General features: G+C 44.8%; 1 protein-coding gene across 7 annotated transcripts in view; it reads right to left on the reverse strand.

Moving 5' to 3' along the window:
* TNIK (TRAF2 and NCK interacting kinase) overlaps positions 1-26,245 on the reverse strand; it is a 414,289-nt gene that overhangs the window by 320,482 nt on the left and 67,562 nt on the right. The gene's annotated exons all lie outside the window — the stretch shown is intronic.

The raw sequence follows: 26,245 nt of genomic DNA on the forward strand, positions 1-26,245 counted from the left end.
TGAGTCAAAATCTATTTGTTTCTATTTTACATTTCTATGAGATGTGTTTAAATCAGACAAAAGGAAACAAGACTTCGTTGAAACAATTTTAAAAAAGAATTAATGCATTTCTCACTGTCAAATGGAAATACACTTGTAGGTACCTCGGGCTAAACTGAAAGGCTCACCATCCTGAAGGGGTTCCAATTTTGAAGATTCTTCTGTTTGACATTTCTGAGCTGCTCATTGTGTTGAACACTGGCAGTTCAGAAAGGAGTGCTCCCGTGTTGTGGGGCAATCTTCCCTGCAGAAGTCAACAGTTTCCAAGAGAAAATGGAATCAACCTAACTTCCTCTCTCAGAAAGTATTTCTCTGGATTCATCTCCCCTCTCGACAATGCTGCCTCTGCTAAATACACTTTTGCGGCCTGGCCTCCAGTTCCTGCAGGACCTGGAGAGTCCCGGGCAGGATCTAGAATGCAAACGAAACTGGAGAACTATGCAAGTTCTTAGCACCGAACAGGTGTCCGCTAACCCTCAGAGTCAGCTGTGTTAGAGCGCTCAATAAATATCCAATAATCGGGGATATTATTACCGAATTACCATCCCCAAAAGTCGAAAAGAAAAATCAAAGCCTGTAAGATTCAACTCAGAGACAGAAAGTGCCTTTGGCCTCCTCTGATTCCTAACCGGACAGAAATGATTTCCTTAAAGGCCCAGCTCACGAATCACAAACATCCATGTCCACAGAGGCCGGGCAAGTAACGGAAAAGAGTGAGGGGGCCGCAGGGGCCTGTGACAAACTGAGGAAGTCACGTCCCCTTTGGGGGGCAGGGGGGCCAGCTGGAACCAATCGTTGTCATGTCAACCTATGAGCACAGTCTTGCCAGGTCTGAAGATTTTTTTGAAGAAAAACTGAACATTTTGTTTCATGTGAGATCTCGTTTATAAATGTTAGGCACGAACTCACTTTAAAAAAAACTCTGGGGGACAAATGAAAAAAACGTCAGCCTCTGGCCTAAAAAGCATTTCCCCTCTCCAGTCAACAGGTTTACAGAGCACTGCCATATGGTGTGACGGTGACTGAGAAGCAGGCGGGGGGAAAGCCTGGATTTTAGCTTCAGACAGGCCTGGGCCGAGCCCCAGCTCTGCCTTGTCTGGCGGCGTGATCCCAGATCTCTCCCCTGGGAGAGCAACTCAGTCTCCACGCAGATAAAACGGGGAGGACATCTACCCAGCAGAGCTCTGGGGAAGAGTAAGTGAGGGCCTAGCACCACACCTGCACGTAGTCAGCAAACCTAATATCTGACAGGAATCATTTTTAAGCTGAGGAATCCCACACCTCTAGCAGCATTTAAAGGGAGAGGGGCTGCTATTCACAGGGAAGGGGACAAATGAGTTGGAGGTGACAAGTTAGAGCTCTTTAAAGTGACAGTCTTCAGCAAATCAGGCCCAAGAATAGCCCTTTGTGTTGTGTCTTCAAAGATCTCACATAGAAAACAAATTAAAAAAGAAAAAAATAGGACAAAACAGCAACAGCTGAAGCACTTAGTCACTCACAAAGACTGCAATTAGCATTATCCATTGTTATAAAGACAGGAAGGCAAGAAACCCCACTCCAGACTCATGTCCCGACAGATGGAGAAGTCCAGAAGTTCCAGCTATGCCCCACCTGGTCAGGGAGCTGTGGACATCATCCCAGATGGAACCATGAGACAGGAAAACATGGGAAAAGGACCTAGAGCTCTGCAGACGGAGACCCCAGAGCTAAAAGTCACTGTCAAGGCCACCTGGGAGGTGCCTCAAGATGGGAAAGAAAAATCGTGTTTGTTAAATGACTAGGCCATTAGAGCAGCAGGTTTTATTATGAATGGGATTAGAAGGAAATGAGGAAAAGGGGGAGAAGTGGCCCACAAATGGTAGCAGCTGCTGTTTGTTTCTAAGCTGTGCTTCCCAGTAGTTTGTTTGCGCAGTGGTGTTTCTGCAACAAATTTCAAGAGAGGTCCTACATTTGCTTGAAATATCTCAATTGTGTGTTGTTTTCTTTTTTTAATATTTATTTATTTATCTTTGGCTGCATTGGGTTTTGTTGCTGCACGCGGGCTTTCTCTAGTTGCGGTGAGCGGGGGCTACTCTTCCTTGCGGTGCACGGGCTTCTCATTGCGGTGGCTTCTCTTGTTGCGGAGCACGGGCTCTAGGCACGCGGGCTTCAGTAGTTGTGGCACACAGGCTCAGCAGTTATGGCTCACGGGCTCTAGAGCACAGGCTCAGCAGTTGTGGCGCACGGGCTTAGTTGCTCCGCGGCAGGTGGGATCTTCCCGGACCAGGGCTCGAACCCATGTCCCCTGCACCGGCAGGCGGATTCTTAACCACTGTGCCACCAGGGAAGCCCCTCAATTGTGTTTGCAACATTCATTTTTCTTGACTAAAAAAAAAAATATGAACAAAAGAAAGGAGATGTAGGATGGTGAGTACCAGCTGCCATAAGGAGCCCGGGAAGCGTAAGGAGGGTGGCAGGAGAGGGAGGTGCAGAGCGGGACCCACTTCTGCACCCAGGGATCGCCCCACCTCACAGACCTCTCCTCAGGGCTGGGATGTAATGGGCAGGTCTCAACATGAGCCAGGCAGCTGACTCCCAGGTTCCTTCCTCTCCTCAAATAGTCCATTCATTGGCATATTGGTCCAGCCAGTCGGAGCCAAGAAGGTTCAATGCCAAGACTTTCATTCCAGCTGCTGGGAGAGAGGCTCTTCCCACTGGACACATCAACGGGCTCAGAAGCAAAAGTCAGAGGGACCACAGAGTTTGATTGGCATCCCGCCTTGGGTAAGCAACCAAACCGGAAACAGTCGTCAAATTAGGGTGGTTCCCCAGGAAACAGACTCTGAGAATCACCGAGATTCACACAGAGGGTTAACCGGGATGTGCCTCATAATCAACGCCAGTGGGGACTGACTGAAGAAGGCCTGGACTGAGCGGATGAAGGAAGTCAATGCAATGCAGTGGAACAAAGACTTCACCTGCTCCCACAGGAGCTCTGGAGTTGGGATGACTCTTCAGAATTACCCTACCTTGAGGCATGGGGGCCTCTGTACCCCACCTCCATTGACTAGTCATTGCATGCAGGCTGTCCCCCATCCCCGTCCCAGGGGTTATGATCTTGGGTGAAGGGACACTCTTCAGCCGAGGACAACTCCCAGGTGAGAACCGTCGCTAGCCGCCTATACTCCCAGCAGGTGGAAATGAGCACCTCAGCAGTGGACAGGGAAACTGGGTGACACACCATGGCATCCACTACAAGCATCCTGGCTAGAAATGAGGACCCACTTGGAACTGGAAGAGAAGTCTCCAAGCATCTACCTTCTACAGTATACTGATAGTAATAAGACAAAACGGCACAATTAGAGTCACGGTGTTTGCAAGGAGGGGGCTCTCTGAGACCCTAGAAAGCACAAGGCAGAGCTATTGTTCAGGGACACTTGAACTTAGCACTGACTCTAAGCTTCCCTATTCCCTCTCCCCCAGTCCAAGTACCTGGACAGCTGGATGTTTGTGAATATTCCCTTACACAAATGCATATAAATGTCAGAGACTTTCTTGGGGAATACTGATATAGCTTGAATGTTGTAAGCATTCAGCTGTGTGCTCCATTCTTGCAGGACTCTAAAGTAATTTCTCCTGGCTCACCAGTGACCTCGATCTCTTGTTTGTAATGGTCTCTTCTCAGTCTGTCCTGGTTGTTCCCTCTGAGGCACTGACACTGCTGAGCATCGCCACTCTTGGTGAAATCCACCCCCTCCTTTCTCTTCCGTCATCCAGTCTCTCAGAGAGATTTTTCTTTCTCCTGCCCATACCTTTAAGGTTGGCTGAGCCCAAGGTTCCATGCTCCTGTTGTCCACTAAGTGCTAAGGATTTTATCTCCAGAAGTCCACCATATCCGTCTACTCAACCCTCTTCATACAACAGCCCTCACCATCTCTTGCTGGGACTGTTTATTTCAATCAATTCTCTCCTCCTTTCAAGCTATCCTTCACACCAATCTTTCTAAAATAGACATTTCTAAACACAACACACCACGCTTTAAAATCCTACACAAAGTGGTTCAAATTGAAAGTCAAGGTCCTGTCATTCTTAGGCCCAGCTTTCATTCCCAGCTTCGTGTTCCATCATTTTGTGCTACATCCAACCGCTTCAAACCTCAGTTCCCTGACACATCACACTTAGCCATGTCTCTCTGCCTCGGTTCATACTGTCTGCCTGCCACGATTATTCCTTCTACTATTCTCTATGAGGCAAAGCCCATCCTTGAAGGTCCACTGTGACACCTCCTCTGTGAAGCCTGTCTCAAACTAGTGCCCCCGCCTCTCTGCCCCCATAGCACGTTGTGCGTGGCTCCATGATAACCGCTCTCACACAGTGAGGTCCCCTCTTCCATTTCTCTCTCTTGATGAATTGCAAATGGCCTGAGAGCAAGCACGGAGCATATTTATCTTAGTGTTTCCAGCACTTAGCATGGTGTCCAACACACAACTGCTAGACATAACTATTTACTCAATAAGGTTGATGTCCCACAATGCTCCACAATATAAGTAGAGGAAGTCGCAACAAAGGGGATCAGAATGTAGAGCCACAGGTCTAACAAGCTTACGTCATTTCTTTTTCCATCTAGACAGAGCTGTCCCAGCCACCGCCCCTTCCTCACTCCCCTGACCCCGCCCCCAACTGCACAAAACGGTCACATGCATAAGCTCCTATGGTCTTCCCAGCTCTAAAGAAAATTCCTAAGGGCCATTGTTGTAAGCTGTGCCTCCGGTACGTGGAGAAGACAGGCTGTCAGGATGCGGCCACGTGCAATGCAACAAGGAGAAGACACTGTGCCTAATGATCATGTTCCAAAGACAGGAAGGGTAAGAGAAAAGAATCAGCTTAATCCTCCCTCTCATGTTTGCTTAGAGGCTCGTCGTAAAGCCGGGATGGGCAGCATGGAAGAAGGTTACATACACCAAGGAGAAATGAGCAAATCGTTGACATTTACCAAAGTCAGGAATCCCTGTTGGCTACACATGCCTTTATTCAGATCTTAACCTTTGCTGAGAGGCTGAAAAGAACATTTAATTCTATGGTAGAGCAGGTTACATTATTTCATAATGAAATATAACGACATATCAAAAGACATGCTGTTGCATGAAAGAAAATGTAACTTTTCAGCAAGTTACTGATGAAGGCAAATTGGATTAGTCATAATAATAAAAATCACAATAATCACTAACATTTCATGAGCACTTATGTGCTAGGTACTATTCTAAGCACTTTCCATGGAGAGATTATTTAATTATCGCAACTCTATCAAGTGGTTGCTGTCCTCGTCTTTGTTTTACAGAGGAGTAAACGGAGGTTCAGAGAAAGTAAGAACTAAGTCGAGGTCACACCAACAATGGGTGGCTGAGCCAGGATGGGTCAGACTGCAAACCCCAGGCCCTTAAGCACTCATCACCCCATCAGCTTCACGGAATCAGAATTCCCGGCCCTTGATTTTCCACTTGCTAGCTCTCCAGCCTTGGGCAAGTTTCAAAACCGCCCTGAGTCTCAGTTTCTCCGTCTCTAAAAAGGGAACAATAGTATGTCCCAGGCAGGGTTACTGTGAAGACTGTGAAAGTGTGTAGACTAGCTCAGGGCCTGATACTTAATAGGACTTCAATAAATATTAACCTCTTTCCTTCCTTTTCTTTTTCACTTTGAAAAAAGAATTCATTTAATACACAAGGAATATGCTGCAGAAAAATTCAGGGTGTGTTTCAAATATTTTCAACTCATAAAGCCAGTAAAAGAACACCGATTGTTTATTAACCAAGATCGCCACATGCTTAACAGAGTCAGATATTTATGGACAAACAAGTGTCTCTCTAGAAATCAGCGAGACATTTGGAAAGACATGTTAACTTTTCGGGGCTCCTGGGATGCTGGAATAAACTCTCTCGTCTATCAGCTGATGAAATTCAGGTGGCATTGGCAGGCTCAAGTCTGACTTCTCAGCAGGGTGGAATGATTTAAGATCTAGGAGTTAATATTCCCAGTCACTGAGTTATACTTTAATTCTGCCAGGTCCCCTGAATGACACTGGATTTATCAAAATACTAAATAACATCTCTGGACTAAATCCCAAAGACTGGAAAAGCCAAACCTAAATCTATAACTAGGATGACTACTTCCTTAGCATCATAAACGATGATACATACCCTTCCCAGCCCTTTCCCCCTTCTCTGAAAACGAAATCAAGAGAGAAATTGGGAGCTTGTACAGACTCTAGACAACCCTTCTCCCAAACTCCTCTTCTTCAAGACATGGCCGTTGTGTGCCAGACCTTTCCCTTGAGGTCACCAGTTCTGCGTCAGGGTGAAATAAACCCTCGCAGAATACGGACGGCTGATACGGCTCCCAGAATGACTGCCTACCCCGCAGATTCCCTACTGACATCTGCTAAAAGACTGTGCTTACTCCAAACTCACGGGCCTTAAAAAGACCAAAATGTTATTTCTCTTAGAACCATATTTAGCAGCTGATTTGTTCGGTTTCAGCCCTAACTGACAAGCATATGCTTACAAAAGCAAAACAGGACAAAGAAAACAGGAACCGTAGGAGAACTTTCCATATTTATCTTGAGCCTTCAGGCTTTTCAACACCATCGTTATTCCAAAGCAAGTAGAGCACTGGGAACCATCGTGCTGACTCAACACAGCACCCCCAATTCTAGTCCGTGCTGCACTCACAGCCAGGCCAGGTCCCTCGAAGCATTTTTCACTGACCTTCCCTCCCAACGTGAGGGTCTGAGGAGCGAAAGGTCTTGCCTTGCACAATGGGGTATATTCAGTCCCTGGGCGCTACCGGCACCCTCCCACGTACCTACTGTCTGGGGTGGAAGCAGGCGGTACACTGGCCCTGCCTCCTGGGGTTTCCAGGCTGATGAAGGAATAGACATAAGCAGATAACTACACATACACAGTCATTAAATTACAATGACAAGCGACATGCAGGAAAAATTAAAAGTGCTCCGAGGGCTTCCCTGGTGGCGCAGTGGTTGAGAGTCCGCCTGCCGATGCAGGGGACACGGGTTCGCGCCCCGGTCCGGGAAGATCCCACATGCCGCGGAGCGGCTGGGCCCCGTGAGCCATGGCGGCTGAGCCTGCGCGTCCGGAGCCTGTGCTCCACAACGGGAGAGGCCACAACAGTGAGAGGCCCGTGTACCGCAAAAAAAAAAAAGTGCTCCAAGAGCATATTCCTGGGAGATCTATAAAACAGCCCAGATTTCTCTTCATTAACATACTGCCCAAGCCATGCCTCTCAAATGGGATAGATAATTCAAGTAAAAAATACATACAAAAATAACATAAAGCTAAAACACTGGTTGCTGAATTTTCTCACTTGATCATCTATATAAATTAAGCTCTGCAGAGCTATCAGAGGATTGGTGCAAAAATGTTAGATTTCACGTCGGGATTCTGCTCCTTGCTAGTGTGATTTGACCTCTCATATTCTGATTTCCCCCTCTGTAAAATGGGAGAGTCCCGCTTGGCCTGCGGTGTTTGCAAGGCTGTATCCCACACAAGCTGCGCACCTCCCCAATGCCACATGTCCTTGGCTGTCCTCTGGGAAGGGCGGTGCTAAGTGCAGGCTGACTCCAGGATGCCCACTGCCCCTTACGGCTGTGCTTGGCTAGACAGTATTGGCATCCTTTTACCAATACTAACTCTGGCAGGTTCTGGACATGGTCCCAGCCAAACCTCAAGGGACACGGCCCTCAATGCTGGTAGCTGCTAGCCCTCGGGTGAGGGGGACCGGAGCCTCCCCACTTCCTGTTCGGGTCCCAGTTCCACCGGCTACTCATACTCAGCAGCCAGCGGCCGTGGACCAGCTTCCCCATGCCTGCCACGGCTCACCTGCTCCACTCGGGACGCTGCATCTCCCGCCTGTCCTCAAGAAGCAGCCTCTAGAATGAGATCTGAAACCTGGCTCTTCAGATTAACAGGGGTGAGACCTTAAGCTGTAATGGTCATTATCACTGTCTCTGGGAGAGACAATGGCCTAAACGCTTTATATACGTTTTCATATTTAATCTTCATAGCGACTGTGGGAAGTAGATATTACTAACCCCAATTTCCAGATGATGAAACAAAAGCTCAAGGAATTAACTTGCTCAAGGTTAAATAGTATGTGGTAGAAACAGCAGCCAAGGCCAGACTGCAAAGTAAGGAAAAACATACATCCCATGAGGATTGTTTGGAGGATCAGAAACAACATATATAAAGCATTTAGTTTTATGCACAGTAGTGCTTAACAAAAAAAGCTACTGCTATTATCGCCCTTGCTGCTGGTATCATTAAAAGTTGCCCAAGATGACAGCACTGTCAGTAGTAGAGGCAGAATTCAAATCCAGATTATTTTTAATCCAAACCCATCACTATTTCTCACTTCTCTACAAATGGCCAATGCTGAAATTAACTTGGGGCTGTGGGGTTGATGAAGGCCTTGCAGTTTAACCACGGAGCCAGAGAAGGGCCAGTAACCTCAAACCAGGCAGAGACAACCAGGCAAGTGGCTGGGGACCCGGAAGTAAAATGTACCACAGCTGCTCGATGCCCCTCCTTCCCATCAGAGCCTGGAGTCCCAGACACGGAGACCAAGTGGGCGCTGAGATTTCCATCCAAAGCTTCCGTTTCTTTTTTTCTTACTTTGCCATCAGCTAGGATGAACACTGAGTACTTTAAGTTAACCAATCAATTGGCAGTGAGAAGCAGTAAACCATAGTAGTTAAGACCACAGACTACAGCCAGAAAGCCTGACTCTGGTCCCAGCTTTCCCCTTTACTAGCTGTGACCTTGAACAGATTATTTAATCTCCCTGTGCCTCAGTTTCCTCAACTGTAAAAGAGTGATAATAGTAGTACTTACTTCCAAGGATTACTACAACATAATTAATATATAGAAAACATTTAAAGCAATGTCTGGCATAATGTAAGTACTCAAAAGTGTTTGTTAATAATTCCTTATCATAGAATGCAAATTCTAAGAAGGAAAGACATACTGGTTTGGTTCACTGCAGTGCCCCCACTACTTAGATCAGTGACTGGGACATTATAGACCTAATAAATATAGACTTAATATAAATATATAATATAGACTTAATAAATAGCTGCTGGATGAATCATGTCCCCATTGGTGTCACCAGTTCCACCACCAAAAGCCACCTTACGATAAGATCTCTGACATCTGGAGCAGGGATTTCTGAGATTGTATCAGTAAAATCCCTCTCCTCATTTTTTTACAGAAGAACAAAGTGAGGCGCAGGCAAGTCCTATATACTCATAAAATCATAGGTTTTTCCAACAAGAAGAGTTTAGGTGGCGTGTCCAAGGTCTCAACTAGTTAGTAGCAGATTAAGTTCAAGACCCCAAGTCCTTTGACTTTTAGTCTTTCTCTGTGTTCAGTAAAATCCTTTGATAAACCAAAGTAATCACTCACTGTCTTTCAAACAGTGGACCTAGAAGGGAAGAGAGCAGGAACTGGCGCTGGGGGGAGGGGGAATGTAGGCACCAGTATTCAGGTGTAAATTCCAGGTACTTGTGTTGAGAAGTGAATTTATTTCACACCCAGAAACGATGTAACAAGATTTATCACACATCGCCACGTTGATATCATTGAAACAATGAATTTACTAGGTCACAAGTACATATCAGCATAGATGAATGGGATTTTTCAAAATATACTTTTCTCAGTTCACAGACCTTGTATATTCACACTCATATTTAGCTTAGTTCCAAATTACAGTTGTCCCTTGAACGATGCAGGGGTTAGGGGTGCTGAAAATCTTCATATGACTTTACAGTTGGCCCTGTGTAGCCACAGTTCTGCATCCATGGATTCAACCAGCCACGGATGGTGTAGTAATGTAGTAGGTATTTATTGAAAAGAATCTGCTTATAAGTGGACCTGTACAGTTAAAACCCAGGTTGTTCAAGGATCAACTGTATTTCCTTACAAGAGAAAACAACGAATTCTACATAATTGTTGATGGTTGTTTGCTGGCTTATATCAGAAAAATGGGCATGCATAATTAGGAACATAAAATTAAAAAGAGGCCTTCCCTGGTGGCGCAGTGGTTAAGAATCCGCCTGCCAATGCAGGCGACACGGGTTCGAGTCCTGGTCTGGGAAGATCCCACATACCGCGGAGCAACTCAGCCCGTGCGCCACAACTACTGAGCCTGCACTCTAGAGCCCGCGCGCCACAACTACTGAGCCCACGTGCCACAACTACTGAAGCCTGTGCGCCTACAGGCCGTGCTCCGCAAGAAGAGAAGCCACCGCAATGAGAAGCCCGCACACCGCAACAAAGAGTAGCCCCCGCTCACTGCAACTAGAGAAAGCCCGCGCGCAGCAACAAAGACCCAACGCAGCCAAAAATAAATAAATTTTTTTTAAAACTTAAAAAGAGAGCTGAGAAAGGCTTATAATGTAACTTGGAAATTTATTCTGATTTGGGTACTGTAATCTTTTGTCAACTCTTGGGATTCCCAGCCAGCCCGTCTCACCCTTCCTGACCTGGAGTCCCTGAGCTGTGGCCACAAACCTGCCTGTGCACATGCGGAACAAACAGAACCCACCACTCTCTTCAGGGAAAATTTCCAACACAACTGCAGTCAGGGAAAGGCACATAACTTCATGAAGCAGCCGGAGAGAATTCTCCAGGATACTAGGTCACATGGCAGATTTTGGACAAGGAAGGGATCTCCACCTTCCAGGACTTGCCTCAACTCTCCCACAGTCTGTTCCAGCTCAAACATTTAAGTTGCTTTAAAGGTCAATATGTACATAAAGGCCTCCCACCCCGGCCCCTTCCTTCCCACCATCAGGTTGTCTCAGAGATTATACAGCTGTTTGGGGAAATGTATCATACAGTTTACAGATATGCAAAGATGGGATCTCTCTAGGCCTGTCAGGACAAGGTAACTTTCCGGCATTTCCAGCAACACGAGGTCGAAATGATGGGAACCAGACTAGCAAAGATTTTGGCATTTTGCCTTTTCAATGATGCTTAGATGAAGAAACAAGAGAGCAATTGCAGCAGATGGACTTTAAAGACAAGAACTGATTACCTAAATAATTAAGTAAGAAAGATGAGGAAAGCATCCAAGGTTCCATTTTGGAAAAAGGAGCCTTAACCCTTCCCCCAAAGGTACTCATTTACCGCCTGCTTCCAACAGACCAACAGCACACATTTGCTTGAAAGCATTTTCGGCCTTTCTCCCCACACCTATAAGCAACCGTGTAGTGGACAGCAGGCTCCCTCTGTGGGATGAGGAGGTTAGTATTGGCTGGCTGGATCCCCTATGACTCTCACTTCCAGAGAGGGGCAGCACAGCTAAGAGCCACGGAGAAACAGCCAAGAGCCCATCAACATCAGCCTGGGGCAGGGGCCTGTCATCTGGAAGACAGCAGTGTGAGCCCATCCCAGCGCACCACTTGGTGTCACCGCTAATGGCACAGATGGCTGGTTAACAACAACCCTTATACAGATTGTTTTTGACAAGGCTTCACTGGCATCTGGTCTATTTTTTTCCTTCAAGGCTTTTGTCCCTATGACTAGGCTAGCACTAAGGATATACAAGTTTGTTTGTTTTACAGGGTGGATACTTTTTTGAATGGGGGCTTTAGACCATCTTTTCAAGGGTCTAAATAGTTTTGCCAATCCAAGAAGCTCAGACTAAACTTCTCTGTGTCCCTCCAGACTTCCAAAGGCGATGAATTTCCATTGTCAAAGAGGTGTGGGAACACCGAGTTTAAAAGGTTAGCAATTCAGCTCTTTCTTTATTGCAGGGCCTCTCAGAGCCTTCAATGTATTAACAGGCCCCGGAAATCTCCAAGAGAGGGCCAAGCTTTCCACATTCCCAAACCTGTCTGGCTGTAGAACACTTTTTAAGGGACCCTTCTGTCTCTCTAAGCACTGGTGTTCTGTGGAGCACAGGTTAGAAAATGATAGGGTACACAGCAATCTTTCCCTTCTCATTCATGCTTAAGCAAAGCTTCCATCTTAAGTTACTAGAGCAGGAAGTGCCCAGTGCCACCCAATGTCCATTCTCCCTTTGGTCCTTAGTAACAAAAACTCCCAATTTTATTTGGGAGACAAAGCACCCAGATCAAAAACTACATGCCCTAGCTTCCTTGAAGCTAGGGGTGAATATGTGACTAAGTTCTGGTCAGTGATGAGTAAGCAGAATTATTGTGTGGGACTTTCAGAAGGGTTGCTCAAATGGAGCTGACTTAGCTGAGAGAAGCACTCTTTTGTCCTCCAACCTCCTCCTTCCAGCTCCCTGGAATGTAGATGAGATGGCTGGAGCCCTGCAGCCATTTCTGACCCTGAGGTGAATTTACAAATGGAAGCCTCATGCTAGGTTGTTATGGCAGAACAATAAAATGATTCTAAGTCTCTGATGGCCATGGAACTACCGTACCACCACTGGACTGCCTATATCTGGACTTCTTTAAATTGAGAGAGAAATAAACTTATATCTTCCTAAACTCTCTAATGTTTAGGGTTTTCTGTCCAATACAGCTGAATTCCAACTCATTTACTTTGAAGTATACTGTTCAGATATTTTTATTTATTTGTGTTAAACTAACAGTACTTCTTTAAAGTACTCTTCTTCATCAGCCTTTGCTTTGGTAGAGGTTGCAGATATTGTAGTTGTTCAACAGATATTCCTCTTCTCCTTCCACTGGCACACTACAGGATAGCACTTCCTCACCCCTCTTTACGTTGGGTGTGGCCACATGATTTGCTTTGGCCAACACAATGTAAGCGTAAGTGATGTGCCACTTTCAGAGGGAATATCTGATTGTTAGTGTGAGATATTTTGATAACTATGGAAGCATATGTGGACATGAAGCCTCCTCTAGTCTGTATCCTTGGGTAGCTGATGAACAGAGTCTCTCCTGACGGGCTCTGGATATGTGGCATGGTCAAGAAATAAACTTTAGTTGTATTAAGTCTCTAAGATTATGTTATCACAGCACGTCTTAGCCTGTTCTGACTGACAGAAATGACCCAAATACGGTGATAATAATAATCTCACTGTATAATGTTTTACGATTTCTGAAACAATATCTCAGAAGAATCACTTTTTACTAGGTATCTCCTATACCACAGACATTGTACAGAGCATTTTGCACAAATTATTTTATTTGATCTCTGCATTGATCCTGTAAGGTAGATTGTTCACAAGAGAGAAAACTGAGGCTAAGAGAGTAACCTACATAAGATCAATGTCCAATGCCAAAACGCACATTCTCCCCACTGTCTCCAACCTGCAACATCTGAAGGCAGCCCTGGAAACAATGAAAACCCTTACAAAGCTGACTGGTGACACAGGAATCCTTGGAACCCTTTGTTACTAAGGAGGGTGGGGGAAACCGAATTGAAAAATGGAGTTTGCGCTCTCGTGGCTGACCACATGCTGTATGGACTAAACCAGGGCATGCTGGGGCTCGTAGTCCTAGTACCACACTGAGAACAGCAGAACTACAAGTCCTCTGATGCTCATTTGAGTGCCTTTAAACTCAAAACCTGCTTTTTGAGCCACTGTCAAGGTAACCTAGCAGCTGAGAATAACTAATTGGGCAACATTCTCTGACTGCTGGCATGAACAGTTATAATCTCAGCATCACCGTGGCAACCTGACTGGTTATTCACACAAAGAAAAACCGGTCTCCATTCAGGCCAGGATTGCATTTTTATCTATATTCCACTTTTCCCATTACAAGTTGCTACCAAAGGAACAATGCTTCTTTTAAGAAGAATGTTTATTACTGGACTGTGGAAAAACAGCATTTTCATAGCCTAGAAAAATTTGGAAAGGGGGGAAAAAGTAATATATCCTTTATTGCCACCGGCAAAGAGATTTTATTAAATGGCTCTATACAAACAATAGTAAAGGCCACCGTGGAGTAAGTGACCTGTAAGTGGCCACAGAATTCTATGGAGATGTCAACAGCATATTATGGGCAGTGGATTACTAACAACTAGATCACATTAAATTGACCAGGGCCCATCTCCTGAGTACGTACAATGTCCTATTGTAGACCCCTCCCCCAAACCCCAGTGGCTCCCCTGGCCTATTCTATTTCACCATCCAACCCCAGGCTGTATCTTTAAAGCACAGGCAGGCTGTCTCCATGCATCAGCTATAGCCAACTGCTCACCAGGCCCAGAAGATGCTCTTACGTTCTGTGTTCTTGTTCTTGCTGTCAAGAAAGTCCTTGTTCCCATTTCTGTCAAAGTCTTACTAGTCCTTTGAGGTCCAACTCAAGTCATATTTCACACCTAAGACCCTCCCAACATTGCATTAGTGTAAACTCCACATTAAACTGCGTCCCCAAAGCTGCCTGAAATGTGTCTGTCTTACTGCCCTGGAAGGCAACTCTTCAGGGAGCAAGGTCTATGTCTTCATTATCTCTGATCTCCCAAGATGTTTAACAGTGATGCCTGACACATCAGTAGTGTGACATGGGAGCATGAGTAGTAATTTGTGTACCAACCGATCAGGGTTTGAGTGGGGCTTTGCCACTTCCTGGTGTGTAATCTTTGAAAAATTACTTAATCTCTTTTAGCCACAGTTTCTTCACCTAGCGACCAGATGCTACTCAAAGTGTGGTCCATGACCAGCAGGGTCCGCAGCACCTGGGAGGGGTTAGAAATACAGAATCTTGGGCTCTGCCCAGAACTACTGAATCAAAATGAACATTTTAATGAGATCCCAGGTGATTCGAGTGAAGACTGATGTTACAAAAGTACTGATCAAAACCTATTTAGCAGAATTATGGTGAGAATGAGGGAAAGTTTGTGGAAAATACCCAGCAAGAAGCATGATACCTAACAGATCCTCACTAAATGAGGAAACTATTACTAACGATAAGAGTATACTAATGTTTAATAATATACTAATAATTCCCTAATATAAAATGGAATGAAAATTGAGTTGTCTGGTGTTATGGAAGATTCAGATATCATGACATGAGCTTCCTTTAAGGAGCGTGTCTAATTAGTAATAACAGAGGAAAACAAATGCAATATAAATGAAGAGAAATGAAAGGACTGTGGTTTAGAAGATCATAGTTTTGAACCTGACTTCAACATTTACAGTTTTTTCGGACACTGACCAAATCCACTGAAATTCTCTAGTTCTTGGTTTTTTGTCCTATAAAGTAGAAATAAGAATACCATTTCCCTGCCTGCCTTTCAGGGTTGTACTAAAGTTGAAATGAAACACAAGCATGAAAGAATTTTGCCAGGGTAAAGTTGGGTTGTTATCCATTAGCACAAAAATAAAACATGCCCATCACAAATTTTCCACTCCTGAACCCACGCTCAAGGGTGGCCATCCTTGAAGGACAAAACTGCATATTAGGGCCACGACAAAATAATGTTCAGCGTATTCCATTTTATAGGATTTGAGGATGCAGTTTTAATGGAAGGAATGAGGAGAGAGATAAAGGGGGCAGCTGGCTCTGCCTGCTCAGGCAGCGGTCATGGTAAGGTACCTAAGCTGAGGGTACCTACGGCTTGGAAAATGCTGAGGAAGGCATGGGAGGGGCTGCCAGCATGAGCCGTAGGAGAAGGAATTCATAGCAGACCTGGGGCTTTCTCAGCTCCAGAGCTTAGGAAAGAACAGTTAAGGGAGTCCTGAGGATTCCAGTTTGCCAGGCAGGTCTACTGGGGCAGAAGCCTGAGAATGAAGGGTACTGTGGGGTCTGAGGAATAAGGAGGCAGCATTTGCTGGAACCCATTTCTCAAGGACCCGACTCAAGGAGACGCGATGGAGTTTAGCAGAACACAATGGAAATGCCAAGAGAGTTCAGATGCGGGGAGGCTGGGGGGCGGGGGGCGAAGATGGATACAAACAACACAGTCAAGGAAGGCTGAAAAGAAAAGGTGGGCACCAGGCTGGACTAGGAAATACACACAGGATTTGCACAAGCAGGGAGAGATTAGCAGAGGGGAGAAATTTCTTTTCTAATGGTATTATTTTTTATTTATTTATTTATTTATTTTTGCTGTGTTGGGTCTTCGTTTCTGCGCAAGGGCTTTCTCTAGTTGCGGCGAGTGGGGGCCACTCTTGATCACGGTGCGCGGGCCTCTCGCTATCGCGGCCTCTCTTGTTGTGGAGCACAGGCTCCAGACGCGCAGGCTCAGTAGTTGTGGGTCACGGGCCCAGTTGCTCCGCGGCATGTGGGATCTTCCCAGACCAGGGCTCAAACCCGTGTCCCCTGCATTGGCAGGCAGATTCTCAACCACTGCACCACCAGGGAAGCCCCCTAATGGTATTATTTTTAAAGGATACACGTTAGTTGCATGTATCACTTCCGTCAGAAATAATCCGAACCTGGAAATGTCACTCATAGGACCGCACCCTCATTCAGCATGATTTAGATTATTTCTAGAAACCTTGGGTCCATAAGCACTTCATGAGGCAAACAGATTTCAAGCACTGGACCCACATAGCTATGACAAAGTGGCAGACACACATAGGATAACAAATAAAAAGCCAGTATTTTTTTTAACAAAATGCCATGTTTGAAGCCTTATTTCTCCCAGGCAACAAAGGAACAAATATATAAGTTACACTGCTGTAGTAATTTGTTTACATTCATCGTCCGTCCACACTCAACTATACTTCCTCTTCCCAAAAAGCAGGGGCCAGGCTCTCTTCCTATTAATATCCTTAGCAACTCGCACAGTATCCAGGCCAGAGGGCACTTAATAAATGTTGGTTAAGTAAATAAATAATTTTACCAAGACTCACAATAAGATAACATATATAAGCTGTTATTTACTTTTTCATTGGTGAAATAAAAAGTAAGGCAGGGCTTCCCTGGTGGCGCAGTGGTTGAGAATCCGCCTGCCGATGCAGGGGACACGGGTTCGTGCCCCGGTCTGGGAAGATCCCACATGCCGCGGAGCGGCTGGGCCCGTGAGCCATGGCCGCTGAGCCTGCGTGTCTGGAGCCTGTGCTCCGCAACGGGAGAGGCCACAACAGTGAGAGGCCCGCGTACCGCAAAAGAAAAAAAAAAAAAAGTAAGGCAGACTTTATATATCATGAAGATATGGACATGCATTCCTCAGGAGTACACAGCTAGGGGCCAGAGAATCTGTGTATCCACATTCGAATACGATGTATCTTCCTGGAAAGCCTATTTTCCTTGAGGACTTACATATTTATTTTAATATATTAAATTAGGCATGGATAAGTTTGTGTTCATGTTAAAGATAAAGCAGAAAGCTTCTAATAAATTTCAGGTTTCCAGTGGAGGTACTTCAGTCAGCCCACCAGCATCTCTAGGGGCTCAAATTTACTCTCTTTCACTTACAGGGATGTTTTGGTATGCAGTATTCAGAAGTATACTGTTCACCTATACTACCCATATCCCTAATTTTCTAATAGAGTCAATGTGCTTTATTTCACCTCTATTCATTCAGAACTTGCAATTACTTAAGTTACAGCTGGACAGCAGTTTAATTTTCTATTGCTCATACAGAATAGGGTTTAAGAAAGTAATACATTTAAAAAATAATAAAAGGGGGCTTCCCTGGTGGCACAGTGGTTGAGAGTCCACCTGCCGATGCAGGGGACGCGGGTTCGTGCCCCGGTCTGGGAAGATCCCACATGCCGCAGAGCGGCTGGGCCCGTGAGCCATGGCCACTGAGCCTGCGCGTCCGGAGCCTGTGCTCCGCAACGGGAGAGGCCACGACAGTGAGAGGCCCGCGTACAGCAAAAAATAATAATAATAGTAATAATAATAAAAGGAATACTTATTTTTAAAAAAACATTTCAGTCAAGTGCCATTCACATCCGATCCCTGGCTAATTACAATCAGACATCTCTACTAAAGCCGGCACTCCACAACCTGTGTTAACACTGCCATTCTAGTACCTCACAGGTATCATCTAAACTTAAAAGGGATTAAGACTCTTTACAAATTATTATTGTCTTACTTTTCACCAATATAAAAATGCCCCCTGCTCCTCCCAATTCTTTGGATTAGTGAGGTTGTTCTGTCAGGCAAATAGGATGATTCTAGTTCTCAAATAGAAAGATGATCTCACAGGTGTTTATTAAATGAGCTAAACATTTTTGTTCTGTGCAGTTTTCAGTATATATTTCACAATTAAAAGGCTTAAAATAATTTAATCAAGAAGAATGCAGATTCTATTTTGAAGAATAAGCAGCCATCCAACAATTAAAATACCAGTTCCCTGTCGGAGGAGTGCTTCAGAGATCAGTAAACTAAGGCTTACTTAAAACCCAGTAGGGGGCTTCCCTAGTGGCGCAGTGGTTGGGAGTCCGCCTGCTGATGCAGGGGACGCGGGTTCGTGCCCCGATCCGGGTAGATCCCACATGCCGCAGAGAGGCTGGGCCCGTGAGCCATGGCCGCTGAGCCTGCGCATCCGGAGCCTGTGCTCCGCAACGGGAGAGCCCACAACAGTGAGAGGCCCGCGTACCGCAAGAAAAAAAAAAAACCCAGTAGGTAAGCATCCTTTGTTACGTGCAGAAATTCTCACCCTGATACAGAATTCCACTCAGTAGGTGACCATACCATACAGCACAATGCTAAGCATATAATATTTGTAGACAGAGTATCCACTTCATTGACATACTGTTTGCCAGTGAATGTGTACCTAAAATGAGCCTGTGATAACATCCCCAAAACCTGATATCAGCTCTCTCTCACATCTTCCACACCTGTTCCAAATCTTTCTAGGGATAGTTCTTTCAAACAGCCTTCTCATGTGCCCTTCTCAGCCACTATATTCAAATGCTTATTTGAGACAAGAGACTTGGAGAATACGTGGCTGAAGATATTTTTAGAAAGAAGTAGAATTTTGTGCAGTTGATTATTAAGTCAAACAATGAATTTAAAATGAAAACAACTGAAAAATCTACATGTTATTAAACTTTCCCTCTTGAATGGAACCATCTGGCTTGTACCAAAGCCACTGTAGTACTAGGAGATTCTAACCACTAAGAATGAGGCATGTGAAGTTCTAGCTAGAACTGGCAAGAAGACACTAATTCTTGTACTAGTTGCATCTTATAGGTGCAAGTGGAATAATTTTAAGTTCTCCACAGGTGAAATGTACAGTTAACGTGCCTTAGTAGTTCAGAACTTGGACTCCAGGAGAACCAAAGCAATGACTGTACAATCATTATTAATCAATAATGACAGCAGAGGACTGGGGGATGGGGCAGACCATTCCAACGTAGAGAAAGGGTTCCTACCAGAGAACGACGTGGGTATTTAATATGTTTACTTACTTTAACCCTCTCCAGGAATAATATAACATAAATAAACAGCATGTGTGCATTTTTGTGATTTCTATATGCCCTAAAGTACTCAATGGAAATACTGGCCAGGGGCGGAGCTGGCAAACCTGCCCTGAGCCTCCATCCCTTAGAACCATCTCATCCCTCCTGACCACAAGGCCAGGTCTTCATTTCCTCCTCACAAGGTGGCTGCTTGGCTTGCTGGAGAAGCGCAGCAGATCTCACTCACCCAAACAACCACTGCTGAAAGGTCTGGCTTAGAACCTCATCTTTATAACACAGGACTTGCCATTGACACACATTATTAACTAGGGATACTCTCCTCCTGAAAAGGTTGAGGCTCTAAGAAGTAATATGAAACATACTTAAGAATGTAATTTGCATATATTTAGAATGAGGTATAAAAAGGAGGAAGGAGTAGTGGCATTGCACAAATCATTTCAGTTCCAATTTTAGGCCAGGCTACCTGCTACCCATGTGAGTTTCAACGCGCTATTTTATTTTGTGGAGTTTCCTAAATTTCTTGGGAAGAAAGTGTGTCTACCACAGAAGACACTCCTTCCCCTACCACTTCTGCACACACACACACACACACACCCCCTCACACACACCCCACTCCCTTGCTCTACTTTAACCAGCTTCAGTTAGTCTGTTCACAAGCATCTTCCTCACCAGCTGGTTTCCACCCTCAAATCAGATTAAGCATCATGTCCGCCAAGCCCTCCCTAAAACCCACTTCCTTTCCCCAGAAGAGCTTAGGTGCTCCTCCTCTCTGTTTTCACAGTATTTGTTCTAGAAAATGACTACAGCACCTGCCATGTATTGTAATTATGTGCTCAAGCGTCTGACTCCCCCTTCTAAACTGTGAGTGAGCTACTAGTTCTGAGTCATATTGGTATCTCTAACTTCTAACAGTGTCAAAACTCACAGGAGCTCCTCAGTAAGTGTTGAATGAATGAATGAATGATAGTTTTCATTTCTTGAGCACTTACTATGTGCTAAAAGCACTTACATGTATTATCTGTAATCCTGGCAAGAATTCTACAAGGTGGACCTGAGTATTTCAGTTTTACAGATGAGAAAACTGAAGCCCAAACACAGCAAACAAGTGACTAAAGTCAGGACTGGACTGACCTACAACCTGCCTACAAAGAATCTAGCAGAACACCTAGCACTTTTTAGGGCCTCAGAAAGTGGCATCTTCCTTCCTTTTGCTCAAACAACAAAGAGGATGTGACTGCAGTCATGGAAGGCAGTATCAGAAACTAAGTTCACTTCCGTCGGTCAGCGCTGTAACTTAGGAAATTTGAAACAAAAAGCTCATTTCAACAAATTGTGCATCAGCACTCATGAACAATTTTTTCAATGGCACATTGGAAAAAATCATTCCCCAAATATTTCCCGAGCGCCTGCTCTACGCCAGCTCTGTACTGTGCACTGGGAGAGCCACGGATGAAAAGTCACGATCCCAGTCTTCCAGGAGCAGACACCGGGAGGTGCCGGCATTTGTAGAGCACCAGCAGTGGGTACTTCTGAGTGTCTCCGAGCACATATTCTTAATGGGCAGATGTTGCACGCCCATTAAGTCTGTCATTAGGGGACCTATGAATCATTTAATGGAACACTGAGCAGCCTGCTCTGTGCCACGTATGTGGCCGCAGAAGATTCTTTTACAAAGATAATGTTCGTGCTACAATTGAAGAGCAGCCCACATGTGGACTCCTACCTCCTGGGGTACTGAAATGAGTCCTTAGAGAGCTGCTCAGGGTTTCCAATGAAACAGCAATATGACTGCCATCCAGCAAAGCAGTGAGCATCAAGACATCAAAGTCATCCATCACTGAGACTTTATCACACATGTCCCGCCAACCCCTCCCTGGAGGAACCTCTTGTTTCCACCAACCCATTATGTCCATCTTGAGACTGGCAACCTGGTACACCTCTGCTCACAACCCCAAAAGGCACCATTCACTTGGCGTCCTACGTGAACGGCGCCCCAGCACAACACAACCTAACAGGAATACATCGTGAACGGTGTGCAACAGAAGTGGTCCTCACTACCAAGGGAGTTAAGGTTTCCATGCACCTTCCGTGGCCAAGCCATGACTGGCAAATCCAACTTTCAGGCAACATGTGAGAAGTTAACTGTCCCCTTCTGGTACTGACTGACCAAGGTCAAGCAAAGCCTGAAGATCAAGGTGCCTCTCTTCCTGCCCCAAAGTGCACACAATCGGCCACATATAAGAGTAATTATTCTCAGCACTTTAATTAAAACGCCACCCAACTGAATATACTCTTGCCAGATCCCCACTGGGTGTTAACTCCATGTTAATAGTTGCCACACCGCCTTTGAAAGCAACACAAATAGGATTGAAAGTGGATAATAAATAAAAATGGAGCAAGATCGCAGCCTCATTTTATGCTTTTTGTCACCGTAACCACATCTGATCTCTTTTCTAGGCCTTCAGTTCTCACCATCATTCCCTCGTGGGCTGAGCAATTATGGTTCACACACCCCTCTGAACAGCCCCTATTTCACAGGGTCTCCCACATAGTCACTCAATTAATAAAACTAAGTGCCTCGGTTAGGTTCGCAGAAGCTGCCAACAAACTGCCGCACTGCACTTGGTCTCTGCTTCCAACGAAGCACTTGATGCTGGGTGATGTTGGTGACCCCAGCATCTTTCAGGTGAAACTCCAAGACCATCAACCCGCTTCCCTGACTAGCTGAGTAGATGCATGTTAACCTAACACCCGCCCTTCATGAGTATGCTAGTTTGTAGCTGCTTCGTGGGGTTCAGAATATGCCACCCCAAAATATGCCACTTTGACATAAGGATTATTTTGAGCTGAAGACAACTGAAGAAGCAGGCACGCACAAACACACACACACTCTCTCTCTCTCTGCCCTCTCCACTCTACCAGGAAGGGCAATGTGATTCTTATTAATCCCCAGAAACAACTCTAGATTCTTTTGGCCCAGAGACGGCACCAGGGGAATCTAACTAACAGACCCTTGACTGCCATTGGCTTGCCCTGTATATTTACCTTCCCAGAGTTTGCAGCTCTTGGAAGCCTAAAACCCATTTTCTTTGTCTTTTTTCTTCTCTACAAATGTACTGCTTTTTTGTTAATAAGCTATATAAACCCAAGTTATAACCACCCTTTGAGTTACTCATCATTGAGTTCTCCCGAATGTATGCATAATGTACGTGTTTTTTTTTTTTAAATATGTTTTTGTCTTGTTAATCTCTCTTGTCAATCTGATCTGTAGGGCCCCACCAACAGACCTAAGATGGGTGGAGGAAACGAATTCTTCCTCCTCTACCCTATAATCTATCAAACAGATCTTAACCTGTGTCCATTAGAGCCTGTGAACCTCCTGGAACCAGAGTTCATGTTTTGTGCACGTGCTTTTTTTTTTTTTTTTTTTTTTTCAGTACGCGGGCCTCTCACTGTTGTGGCCTCTCCCGTTGCGGAGCACAGGCTCCGGACGCACAGGCTCAGTGGCCATGGCTCACGGGCCCAGCCACTCCGCGGCATGTGGGATCTTCCCGGACTGGGACACGAACCCGCGTTCCCTGCATCGGCAGGCGGACTCTCAACCACTGTGCCACCAGGGAAGCCCAGCACGTGCATTTTTGAAGGAAGAAAATCCAAACATTTGATCATCTGAAAGGGCTCTAATATCCAGAATCTTGGTTGACCCTTCAATAATCCTTCAACATGAGCTGGGTTAGTGGTACACTCACCCGCATCTCATAAGAGAAGAACAAACTCTGAACTGCCTATGCGCCTGAGTCACCTGAGAAGAGGTTAGGGGGCCCTCCTGCTCGTTAGCCACAACTTTCCACAGGATGCAGCCACAATCTCTAAGACTCATCTCGCACAGATCACCTTGGCTGGGATGACTCACTCTCATCTAGACTCTAAGTCCTAAGGACAGAAACTATTTTTATCTTTTTTATCTGTCTTGTATTATCTATGTGTGTGTATTAGGGGGTGGGGTGTTTGTATATAACAATAACCATGATCAGTCAACTGAAAGAAAGCACCTTCCATTTCATAACTATCTATTTCTGTTTTCTGTCACAAGACGCTTGTAAGACAACTTTTTAATGTCTGTATATAAGGCCATAAGATGTGGGGCGACAAGACTTTGACAAACTTATAGCAGACACCAAGAAAAATCTGCTCGATGACTGAGAGAAAAGAACTTCAAGATCTAAAAGTTCCCAACACTTTATAACTGCTGAAGATAACTGACTAAAATTCTAACAAAGTAACAGCTCAAAATGTCCCTTCAAGTCTGCACAAAGTCAACTAAATCATTCCAAAATATGGTAAGCAACTACCCAGGGTAGTTGTGCTTGGTCTTACAGAAAACACAAAGATCAATCGGGTATGCTTCCTGCCCTCAGTGAGCTCAGGGACTACAGAGGGAGAGGAAACTGAGACACAAGAACAGACGTACCTGCAGACCATCTCCCTCCTTAACAGCTTCCCAGATGCCTCTTTTTTTTTAGAGTAAGTTATTTTTTTAATTTTTATTTTATATTGGAGTATAGTTGATTTACAATGTTGTGTTAGTTTCAGGTGTACAGCAAAGTGATTCAGTTATACATATATCTATTCTTTTTCAGATTCTTTTCCCATACAGGTTTTTACAGAATATTAAGTAGAGTTCCCTGTGCTATACAATATGTCCTTATTGATTATCTATTTTATATATAGTAGTGTGTGTGTATGTTAATCCCAAACTCCTAATTTAACCCTCCTCACACACCTTTCCCCTTTGGTAACCACAAGTTTGTTTTCTATGTCTGTGAGTCTGTTTCTGTTTTGTAATTTTTTTAGATTCCACATATCATAAAAGTGATATCATATGATATTTGTCTTTCTCTGTCTGACTTACTTCACTTAGTATGATAATCTCTAGGTCCATCCATGTTGCTGCAAATGGCATTATTTCATTCTTTTTTATGGCTAAGTAATATTCCATTCTGTGTGTGTGTGTGTGTGTGTGTGTGCGTGCGTGCGTGCATGTGCACACACACACACACACACACACACACACCCCACATCTTCTTATCCATTCATCTGTCAGTGGACATTTATGTTGCAGCACTATTTACAATAGCCAAGACATGGAAGCAACCTAAATGTCTAGGTGCCTCTTGATTTTCAATTCTAAAGCCTCAGAGACTATACACACCTCAGTAAACAATATCTTGGCCAATGCATACATACAAAAAATTTTTTACTGCAAAACTCAAAAGAATATTTTAAACAAAATACAATCTGAGATAAGTATTAACTTATACTTCAAACTCAACTGGTGAAACATCAGAGTGACGTGTAGAAGATTCTGGAAAGTGCCAAACTCAGTCAGCACAAAGAGTGGTCTGGGATGGCTGCTGACTGCATATCTATGCACAAAACAATCCTTAGTGAGGTTTAAGCATTTTATGTCCTAACAAAGGAGCTTACTTACAGATATTTCTACTGTGTTTTATTTACACTTTAGGAAATTGGTTGGGGCTTGGAGTTAACATGTAACATATTATCATTTTTCTCATTTTTTTAAAGAAAGGGAAATCTGCCCCAGGTAGTTTTTCAACAGAATGTCTGGCTTCCAGGAAAAATTAATGCCTGTATCCATCATGCAAGGCAGAAACTAATTGAGGAGTACACAAAAAAGTACAAACGAAGCCATGGCAGTTCAGAGCAAGGAGAAATTCCTTCCAATAGGCAACAAGCAAGGAATATTTTGTTGAGGAGCCTGAGTTTGGGCCCAGATGTTGAAAGGCAGCATTTGGACAAAGGTAAATGGTAGGAGTCACCCAGCAGGACTAAAAATTGGGCAGGAAGGTTCAGGGCAGGGGTAGATGAAGGACACATGAAGGGACCTGGTGGAGAGCTGGACATTTAAAGCAAGTTCTAGTCACAATATCCAAACGGGTGGCTGTGAGCAGAGGGAGGAGAGGGCTGGTGTAGGCAAGACCAGATGAAAGGTAGTGACAGAAACGCCCACAAAAGGTCCAAGGGGCTCCACCTAAGGGAAAGGCATATTGACATATTAACGTGCGGCATTTTCAGTATATGAAAAGAGCACATCCTTGATCTGCCCGAAACAGTCAGCAATTATTCTAACTCCTTGTGAAGAAAATACAGTTGTCATATACAAGGATCTTTTAAAAGCATTCTTTAGTCTCCTAAGAGAGGAAACTTTCAACCCTTTCACTGGGCACAAGAATAACCATCCTAGTCTGTCCCAGAGAAAGAGGTTCCACAACCTTTCTGTCTTCTTTTCCATAAACAGTGTCCTCGCCACTTCTACACGGTGCGGCATGCCCATATAAGTCACATTTCTAGGAACCATCGTAAAAGGGCCCCCTTATCAGTATATCTAAGGGCGGACAGCATTTCCACCACCTCCCTCACCCCTTCTCTCCAGGCTCAGTGTGCTTTCTCGGGTTGCACAAGCACAAACACATGGAGAATGTGAAGAATGTATCCAAGTTTGGCAGCCTCGCTGCATTCTGCCTGGAGAAGAGCCCCCAAATGGTGTGAACGGAGCCGAAACAGCAACAGAAGCAAAATGCAATCTCGAGGTCAGTGCAGACCCAGCTGCCCTTGTCTCTTAGACGTTCCTGGCTGGAATCCCACTGAGCAAATGTGGGGGAAGAGCAGACACGATGGACCCGAGGATCAGGAAACACCCAGCTGCAGCAAGAGAGAACAATCATCGAAAAACATAAGCTAAGCATACAAACAGCAATTTCCCTCCAGGAGTGCCCCCAAGGGCAGACCTGTAAATTATCCTTGGGTATTTCTTTTTAATCACACCAGGACCTTATCACTGATTTTTAAACACTACCTCTTGAACCATATGATG

The sequence above is a fragment of the Orcinus orca genome, chromosome 5 (genome assembly GCF_937001465.1).
Source record: "Orcinus orca chromosome 5, mOrcOrc1.1, whole genome shotgun sequence".
In the NCBI taxonomy this organism is placed as follows: domain Eukaryota; kingdom Metazoa; phylum Chordata; class Mammalia; order Artiodactyla; family Delphinidae; genus Orcinus; species Orcinus orca.